The sequence below is a fragment of the Grus americana genome, chromosome 1 (assembly GCF_028858705.1).
Source record: "Grus americana isolate bGruAme1 chromosome 1, bGruAme1.mat, whole genome shotgun sequence".
Lineage (NCBI taxonomy): Eukaryota > Metazoa > Chordata > Aves > Gruiformes > Gruidae > Grus > Grus americana.
In genome coordinates this window covers 24,377,941-24,388,228 of record NC_072852.1, presented here as the reverse complement: position 1 = coordinate 24,388,228, position 10,288 = coordinate 24,377,941, and positions in this window count along the sequence as shown.

The window sequence follows — 10,288 nt, the reverse complement described above, 5'->3', positions numbered from 1 at the left end:
ATAGATAGATAGATAGATAATAAAGAAAAGAAAATATCTAAACCCTGTAGTTGGGAATCAAAAGCAAGATAAATATAAAGCAGCACAGGAATTGCTCCCTCAGTCTGCAGGGAGACAACCCGAAATAACAGTCCTGAGACATGTGAGCTACACTCATCTTCGCTGTGACAAGTTAATGAGACCAATTTGTGGTCATCCTCTTAATGACTTTACTGTTGATCAAATCACACTAAAAGGAGAAATCATGTTGCAAAGATTTGCACAGTCCACTGTGAATGGTAAATCTTTCCAGCAGCAAGAGGAGGCAAATCTGAGTTTTTTCAAGGAGCTCTGCAGAGCCAACCATTAGTACTATTTCTCTTACAATGGCCCCTGGCTGGACACAGTTTCATAGGTTTCTTAATTGCCTAAGACTTGAGACAATAATGCTGCCAAAATGGATGGTTGCTGTCTGCATCTACATAGAAGGTTTCTACATCTTTTCCCCCCTTTTCTCTCTCCCTGCAAAGATTAGTTCTGAGCTACATCAGGGAGCTGGTGAGTCAGGTCATGCAACCCTACTACTACCAGCACGAAGGAGGCCTTGGGAGCTTATGACCAGACATAAATGCAGGACTCATCTTTTTGGCTGCATCATGGACTTGCTGGGGTTTAAGTGATTTATGAAGTTGCATCTTCAGAAAGAATTGTGTCTATACAAAGCCTGCTGGTACACAGGGCTTTCCATGGAGATGTTAGAGAGGGCAGCAATTTTTTACAGGATCTAGTGGTGATATTTTAGGATATCAATGGTGGCGTCTGAGAGCAAAGTGGCAAGCTGATTTCACAGAACCCAGATGAAATTCAGAGGACCTACCATCTAACGTTAAGTATCAATTAAGCACTTGAACCCACACTGTCCTTCCCAGGCCAGGAAATGACTGCTGTCCTTCCACAAAATGAGTTCTCAGAGTAGGGCAGCATTTCAGAACGCAGTTAGGTAAACTGGACACAGAGGCAGCTCCACAGAGCTTAGTATCAAGCCAGAGCTCTCAGCTACTCTTGCATTCAGGTGCATGAATTCCATCCATGTTCTTTGTTACAGATGATGCAATTTTAAATTAATTCCTGCAGGAGCGCTAAACCTGTGAAATATATAGACACAAGCCCCTTTTTCTCAAAAAGGTAGAAGTAATGGATAGTTTATCTGTCAAAGGGATAAATCTGTTGGAGGAATTCTATGCCATGTACCCAACCCACACATAATCAAATAGAGGGTTTGAGATATAACGATTGCTTCCTATATTAGGAAGAATTGAGCTCTAGACTTTTGCCAGTGAAATAAGTTTCAAAGTTCTTTTGCCTGTACTAGTATAACTATACTTACTTCCCCATGACGGTTTTGGTAACTGCGCCACTCTAACAAGATTAACAATCATAATCATGAAAGCTTTTCTGTGTGTTCACATAAACATTTGGTTTTAAGGCCTAATGTCAACTGGAGCAGTCTGAAGACAGTAAATCTTTACTATAAAGTGCAATATGTTTAGGTCTTCATTCCATTATCTAGAAAGAGCCATACATTGGGGAATCTGATTCACATGAGTGATCCAACCTATCCGTAGTGTAACTGCTTTGAAATTGCCATAATTACACAAGGGATGAATAAGGCTCACTGGGTTTAAGGAAGCAACAAGAGGACTCATCTCTGTACTTCGAAAGATAAAATGTTAAAGATAGTGATCACTCATCAGCATTCAAAGAAGGGCTATGTCAATCTCAACTCAAATTCTAAGGCTGCTGGCATAAAAAGGTGTTTAACTTGCTTGAAAATGAAAACCAGCATGGATACATTGGGCAAACATTCAAAAATTGATTCCTGCCTCACTTGGATGTGCACAAAAAATGATCATGAAGTTGTAAAGATCCAGTTCTTAGCTACTTTTTACACCCACACAGCATTATGCATAATATCAAGACTCTGGTGTATAATCCCAGAAGGTAGGAGCTTTTCCTATTTATTTTAGAAGTGTTAAGTGATGGACTTTAATCAGACTTGTCTTTCTCCATATATAATGGTTTTCCTGCTATATTTTTAAGATGGAAGAAAGGCCTATTTCATACTTCATGATGAAGTGCCTTGTTGACTTGAGTTTGCTTCCTTCGGAAAAGGAGTAATTCACTAGTGTTTCAGACATCTGAATGAAAGCTTCTAACAAAGTCATTGGGCGAAACACTTGCCAGCTTTTCAAAAGAAAGCTGAACAGGTCTTAAAAAAGTGCTTTTGAAAACCTAGTTACTTTCTCAAGTGGGAGATGAGCAGTATTTGAAAACTTGACCTGTAGCAAAGCTAAGAATGGAAACAACTCAGTGGACTTGAAATGGAGTGACGCCCCTTCAGGGAAAATGGGCACGATGAGCTGGCCTGTGGCTGCTGTGCAGGTTTGTTAATTGTACTGTTATCCTGACATCCTTTCTGTCACATCCCCTTCCATTAATCCGTTTCATTTATGTGTTGCATCTGATCATTTTTAAGAAGGGTAAAAAGGAAGACCCAGGGAACTACAGGCTGGTCAGTCTCACCTCTGTGCCTGGCAAGATTATGGAGCAGACCCTCCTGGAGACTATGCTCAGGCACATGGAAGATAAGGAGGTGACTGGTGATAGCCAGCATGGCAAATCGTGCCTGACAAACTTGGTGGCCTTCTATGATGGGGTTGCAGCGTCCGTGGATAAGGGAAGGGCAACTGACATCATCTACCTGGACTTGTGCAAGGCATTTGACACTGTCCTGCACGACATCCTTGTCTCTAAATTGGAGAGATATGGATTCGATGGATGGACCACTCTGTGGATAAGGAATTGGCTGGATGGTCACACTCAAAGAGTTGTGGTCAACGGCTCAATGTCCAAGTGGAGAACGGTGACGAGTGGTGTTCCTCAGGGGTCAGTACTGGGACCGGCACTGTTCAACATCTTTGTCGGCATCATGGACAGTGGGATCGAGTGCACCCTCAGCAAGTTTGCTGACGACACCAAGCTGTGTGGTGTGGTCGACACGCTGGAGGGAAGGGATGCCATCCAGAGGGACCTTGACAGGCTGGAGAGGTGGGCCTGTGTGAACCGCATGAAGTTCCACAAGGCCAAGTGCATGGTCCTGCACATGGGTCAGCGCAATCCCAAGCACGACTATAGGCTGGGCGAGGAATGGATTGAAAGCAGCCCCGAGGAGAAGGACTTGGGGGTATTGATTGATGAGAAGCTCCACATGAGCCGGCAGTGTGCGCTTGCAGCCCAGAAAGCCAACCGTGTCCTGGGCTGCATCAAAAGAGGTGTGACCAGCAGGTCGAGGGAGGTGATCCCACGCCTCTACTCCGCTCTTGTGAGACCCCACCTGGAGTACTGCGTCCAGCTCTGGGGGCCCCAGTACAGGAGAGACATGGAGCTGTTGGAGAGAGTCCAGAGGAGGGCCACGAAGCTGATCAGAGGGCTGGAGCACCTCTCCTATGAGGACAGGCTGAGAGAGTTGGGGTTGTTCAGCCTGGAGAAGAGAAGGCTCCGGGGAGATCTAATTGTGGCTTTCCAGTACCTGAAGGGGCCGACAGAAAAGATGGTGAGGGACTGTTTATCAGGGAATGTAGTGACAGGACAAGGGGTAATGGGTTTAAGCTGAAGGAGAGTCGATTAAGACTAGATGTTAGAAAGAAATTCTTTACTGTTAGAGTGGTGAGGTACTGGAACAGGTTGCCCAAAAAGGTTGTGGATGCCCCATCCCTGGAAGTGTTTAAGGCTAGGTTGGATGGGGCTTTGGGCAACGTGGTCTAGTGGAGGGTGTCCCTGCCCACAGCAGGGGGGTTGGAACTAGATGATCTTTGAGGTCCCTTCCAACCCAAACCATTCTATGACTCTATGATTCTACGATTCTATAAATGTGCACAATCTACAACAAAGACTATCTCCGTATGCCTGTCCGTGAGGGGCATGACACACGCAATTCCCAACTCTGGCTGTGGTCCCTGGCTTGACTGGCTTAAAAATGATGTGTATTAGTCAGATGTTTTCTGTCTATGGAGATCAAGTAGCAAATACTTCAGATGCACTTCTAATGAGATAACATGATTGCTCAGGCTGAGGTCTTACTCTTTTAGGTAAATTACAATGAAACATGGTTGCTATTATGACTGTCTAAAGGCAATTTTTCTGACTAATCCTTGCTCCCTTTCAGCTCGTTGTGTAAGAATTTGTTTTTTCATTCCTATTCTGTGTTTGAATCTCACTTGATGTTCTCAGCTAAGTTTGAAGTATGACCACAGTGAATTAAAATGCTCCTCTATCACTATGCTGATGCTGGTAAAAAAAAAAAAAAAAAAAGTATTATATCTAACACATTTTTCATTCAGAGCTGTCATTGTTTACTTCAGGTATTAGCAATTACTTCAGATACTGGGGAATGGTTTCACCTGACCACTTGTTTCATTTACCTGTCCTGAATGAATATCTGAATTTACTGGTATACCTTGAAGCTTCTTCAGTTTCACAATGCTTTTTGTATCTCTAGTGGCTGCAAAAGATAATAGCTGAATAAATGGACCGAACTGTCCAGATGATAGCCACTGCCTCCAGAAATACTGCATAGGTTTTGGCTTTGGATTTTGCCTAAGTGGACACATGGCCAGCCAAATGAATGAGTCTATAGCAAAACTAATAAAAAAAATTAAAATTTCATCGTCTTGTGGGACAGTACTGCAGAAGGACTCACAAAAGGCTTACTGGGATTGTATGTGTGCTTGTCTCTTCTCTAGAGCTAACTTTCAGTCATCCTCAATTTGTGTATCTTTAAAGCCAGTTTGTCTTTGAAAGCATCTTGATGCAACCAGAACAATAAGAGTAAACAATAAAAGCTTAAACATCCTCCAGATATATGCCAAAGAAATTCCCATTACAGAATAAAAGGACGAGTAAAAGGCTCTCACTAGAGGGTTTGTCATGAAGATCTTATTTACATGACAATCACTTAATATACAATATCTGCAAATAATAATAAAATCCAGATTAAGAGAAATCTGTGGAGAATTTCCCAGTTACTTCTTCTACACATTTATAAATGCAACAACATTTTCTTTCAGTGAGTACATACACCTTTGGGGCTCCAATAGTTCCAGTACCATTAAAAGAAGAGATGGGATAATAATTTGCTCAATTATTTGAAGCTCTTTCCTTCCACTTGCATGTCGCTTACTACTAGATGAGTTAATGGATAGTAGTGCCACTGCCTGAAGTACAGCTGGGTAGAAATGGCAACAGATCACCTAATTTCTAAAAGGGGTTGATTTAGCCTTAAAAATATCACTCTGGTTCTGCACTGTACAAGACAGATGGGTTATTTGTACAATTAGACCTTAAGTGTTAAGTTCTTCTCTTGATTGAAATGCCCGAGTCCTCTGTTGCCAACTACCATTTAAGTTGTGTGCATCTATTACAGGGAAGAATTTACCCTTAAGTGTTTAATAACGTGTTTTTCAGAGAGCTGGGGAAAGAAAGGTAAAGCACTGAACACTTCTGTCCCACATTACTTCTGCTCTTAATTTGGGAAATCGAGCCATTTATGGATCCTAAACATATTTGTGTTTACCAAAACCTCACATCTCATCAAGAGCCTGGCTCTGTTCCATCAGTGAAAAGGCTAGAATTTTTGGATTAACAACTTTCCACGTTATTTATTATACTGTCAATTTTCGTGCTGTTCTCTTTAACTAAAATCAGGACATCTCAGCCGCTAATGGCAAGACGTCAGTGTATTTGTGCATGTGAGCCTGCTCCTGTGCCTACAAAGTCAGACACTGCACTGGGTGTCCGTGCCCAGGCGCTGGCAGCAGGGCGTGGGGTGGCCTCTGTGAGGAGAGGGCATCGCTGAGCCCCTCAGCCAAGATGATAGCCTCTGGGAAAGGGTAAAACACTGCAAGAACAATGAGCAGTGAAGAAAAAAAAAGTGTGAGAAACAGCCCTGGGGTGAAGGAAGCCAGAGGGGAGGAGATGCTCCAGGCACCGGCGCAGAGATTCCTCTGCAGCCCGTGGAGGAGACCATGCTGGAGCAGGTATCCATACTGTGGTCTGTGGTGGCCCCATGCTGCAGCAGGTGACTATTTCCTGAAGGAACTGTGGCCTGTGGAGAGCCCACACTGGAGCAGGCTCCTGACAGGAACTGCAGCCCATAGGAAGAAGCTACAGTGGAGCTGGTTTATCCTAAAGGACTGCAGCCACGCTGGAGCAGGGGGAAAGTGTGAGGAGGAAGGAGCAGCAGAGAGGACCTGTTGTGGACTGACCACAGGCCCCCATTCCCCATCCACCTGCGCTGCTGAGGAGGGGAGGAGGTTGAGGAGCCAGGAACGGAGGAGTAAAGTTGAGCCTGGGAAGAAGAGCATGGGATGAAGGTGTTACAGTTTTTGTCTTTGTTTCTCATCATCCAACTCTATTTTTCATTGGCAATAAATTAAATCAATTTTCCCCAAGTCAAGTCTGTTTTGCCCGTTATAAGTGATCTCCCTGTCTTTATCTTGACCCACGAGCTTTTCTCTTTTTCTTCCCTGTTCTGCTGAGGAGGGAGAGTGAGAGAGTGGCTGGGTGGGTCTCTTGCAACCAGCCAAGGTCAACCCACTGCAGCCAGGGAGGGACACGGGCTCTCCCCTCCTGTTCCACCGTGACATCAGCACAGGTGTAAGGGTGTGGAAATATATACAGATGCAGATTTGAGTACTCTATATGCAAAGGTGAATAAACCTCTTCCTTCCCAATTGTTTACAAAAAAGTCTGATGTCTTCAGAGTAGGGAGGCTGGGCTATCAGGAAATCCACTCTGATAAAATTTCACTGTTTAAATCAAATAACTCCATCTCTCATTTTCACCCATCTCTCCAGTCTCCATTGGGCAATAGTACCAGCCAGACTGCTGTACTGTTTTCAGGTGCCTTTGCCTCAGTACTGTGTCTCTATATGTGTTATGCACATCCGCATCCACCACTCCGACTACAAGAAGCTTGAGAAGCTTCGATAGTGGGGTTTTTTGGTTAGACTTTTGTTTTTGTTTTGGGTTTTCTGTTGTGGTTTTGTTTGTTTGTTTGGTTGGTTGGTTTTGGGGGTTTTTTTAACTAAAAAGTGTAACTACAGTGTAGTGTGAGACAGTGGGGAAGCACTTGTTCTTTCAGCCAGGACATTACTGTGGGAGACCTGAAGACCTGGTCCATTCCTAGGTTGAAATAAATTTATCAAGAAAATACAACTAAGTCATAACATTGTTTGCCCTAAGGTTCACTTGTCTGCAGTGAGAACACTGCCTGTAGCCCATCCCCCCACTCCAGTCTGCAATGAAATATGGTGGGATACTGGCTGGGCTTATTGCAAATATAACTATTACCACTGATCCCATCTGTTACAGCACCTAGTTCTCTACAATCTTCTAAAAAAATAAGTTTATCAACATTCAAACAGTGCCAACTAGCAATTGTTTTCCTGTACTTCCTACGCAAAAAATAGAAATGTAATTTTTTAACCAAGGAAATTGGTTAAAAGTAATTTTTTAATGAAGAAGAAATTTCTTTTACAACCAAATAAACCCTGGAAGTAAGCACAAATTGAAAAGGAGAAATTAAGGAGCTGTATTACCACAGTACCACCTGGCATTATGCACGCTCGTCCATACGTATTTTGCAACTGTGCAGACACAGCTATTGCAAACTGCGATTTAATCTGCTGCTGCTATTTTGAACTTGTCAGTGTTCTCCTTTAATCAAGACCAACTGCTGTATTTTTTAAGATTCAATCTTCATGAATGAATTTGAGGAAAACCAGGGGACTACTGGTGTGTTCCCAGAAGAGCAATGATGTTGTTTTGCAGCGAGGAGATGCCAGTTCTTTTGGGGTGTCAGTAAGAAAGGCACTGATACTCAAAGCTGGTTAGATGATTTATTAAGAACGGAAATTCTAGAAAAGGTGGTATCCAGCTTACGTCCCTCTTGAAGCTGGGAAGCGTAGCTGTTGCAGAATCAGACAAGCCCCTCCTTGTGGGTCACAGCACGTTGCACGGCGTTCCGGTCGGTGGCAGGGTCCACCAGCTCTGTGTTCACTGGCACTGCTAGGTGCAGACTCATCCGTCGCTGACAGCTGTCACGTTTGGAATCTGGACTCAGCTTTGACGAGTCCCTTGGACAGTGCGCTCCAATACTCATGTCAGTAAAGGTATGGCTCCCAAAGAGGTGCAGATATTATTTGAAGTGCACCAGATAAGGCACTATACATATGATTGAATCCATATTGAATACATGCAAATTGGTTACTTATGCATTTATTATGTATACCATGATTAATGATGCTATTGTGTAAAGCAGTTGCATAGTATCCATGGTACAGAGGCATACATGTGAGTAATCACGGATTACTCTGTTGGTAAGCTCTCACAGGCTAGGCAGAGTGCACCTGTGTACATGAGAAGGCAGCAAGCACACAGATCTCTAACTAACTCCTCGTACAATGGTCTTCCAGCTGCCTCACCACTGGCAGGAAAGACTGCACGGAGGGGTTGTTAATATTAGTGACATTTCTTATCACCTGGTATGTTCAGGATAGCCTCCTAGATCCCAAAGCAATGACAGTCTCCAAGTGATGGTGTTTCCATGCTGACATAGATGGTTAGACTTCAGCTCCAGTAAAATAAGCTGGAAAATCCAAAGGTTGGTTGGGCTGGACTGGGAACCCAAGTATACTGACTATGAGAAGAAATGCCTAAAGAATGAAACACTCAAGGAAGACAAGCTGATCTTCAATAAGAAAAAAAGTGTTTCTCAATACAGTGCCTCTTCTGAGGTCTCTGCTCTATTCGAGCAAGCAGTTTCATTACACTTTTCATCAGGTTAAGTCTTCGTTATTATTTGGTTTAAGTTTCAGACCAGAATTCTTTACCAAAGCTGAATTACCAAAAGCAGAATTGTGTTGGGTTTGCGTGGCAAGGTTTTGGTAGCGGGGGGGCTACAGGGGTGGCTTCTGTGAGAAGCTGCTAGAAGCTCCCCCTGTGTCTAACAGAGCCAATGCCAGCCAGCTCCAAGATGGACCCGCCGCTGGCCAAGGCCAAGCCAATCAGCGCCTCTGTGATAACATATTTAAGAAGAAGAAAAAAACAGTTAGAGAGAGAGAGCTTTTGCAGCCGGAGAGAGGAGTGAGAAGATGTAAGAAACTCTGCAGACACCAAGGTCAGTGCAGATGGAGGGGGAGGAGGTGCTCCAGGCGCCGGAGCAGAGATACCCCTGCAGCCCCTGGTGAAGACCATGGTGAAGCAGGCTGTCCCCCTGCAGCCCATGGAGGAAGGATGAGGGGGTGTAGAGATTCCACTTGCAGCCTGTGGAGGACCCCACGCCGGAGCAGGTGGAGGCACCTGAAGGAGGCTGCGGCCCGTGGGAAGCCCACGCTGGAGCAAGTTCCTGGCCGGACCGGTGGACCCGTGAAGAGGGGAGCCCACACCAGGGAAGGTTTGCTGGCAGGACTTGTGACCCCGTGGGGGACCCCACGCTGGAGCAGTCTGGTCCTGAGGGTCTGCACCCCGTGAGAGGGACTCCATGCTGGAGCAGGGGAACGATGAGAGGAGTCCTCCCCCTGAGGATGAAGAAGTGGCAGAAACACCGTGAGATGAACTGACCGTAACCCCCATTCCCCGTCCCCCTGTGCCGCTGAGCGGGGGGAAGGTTGAAGCCGGGAGTGAAGTTGAGCCCGGGAAGATGGGAGGGGTGGGGGGAGGTGTTTTAAGAGTTGATTTTATTTTCTCATTCCTCTACTCTGTTTTGCCTAGTAATAAATGAGATGAATTCCCTCTCTAAGTTTGGTCTGTTTTGCTCGTGACAACAATTAGTGAGTGATCTCTCCCTGTCCTTATCTCGACCCACAAGCTTTTCGTTATGCCTTTTCTCCCCTGTTTAGTGAATGAGGGGAGTGATAGAGCGGCTCTGGTGGGCACCTGGCCTCCAGCCAGGGTCAACCCACCACAAGAATATATCACTGTCACATTCTTCCTTGTGTCAGTTTCAATTGGAATCGATTTCCAATTCTGATTTGCTTTGCTGCATGTACTCTTGACAGGAGTATTTGGTACAGCTCTGTGCTTTCCTGACACATATTAGCCGATGACCTCAATATTTAAAAAAAGGCTTGCGTACCTTTGCCACAGCCGCTAAGAAATGAGCTAAGAATTCCCTGCCCATCACATCAGCCACCTCTTTACCCAGATTGAAAAGTAGGCCAAAGACATTCACATTTTTCCAGGCCTTACA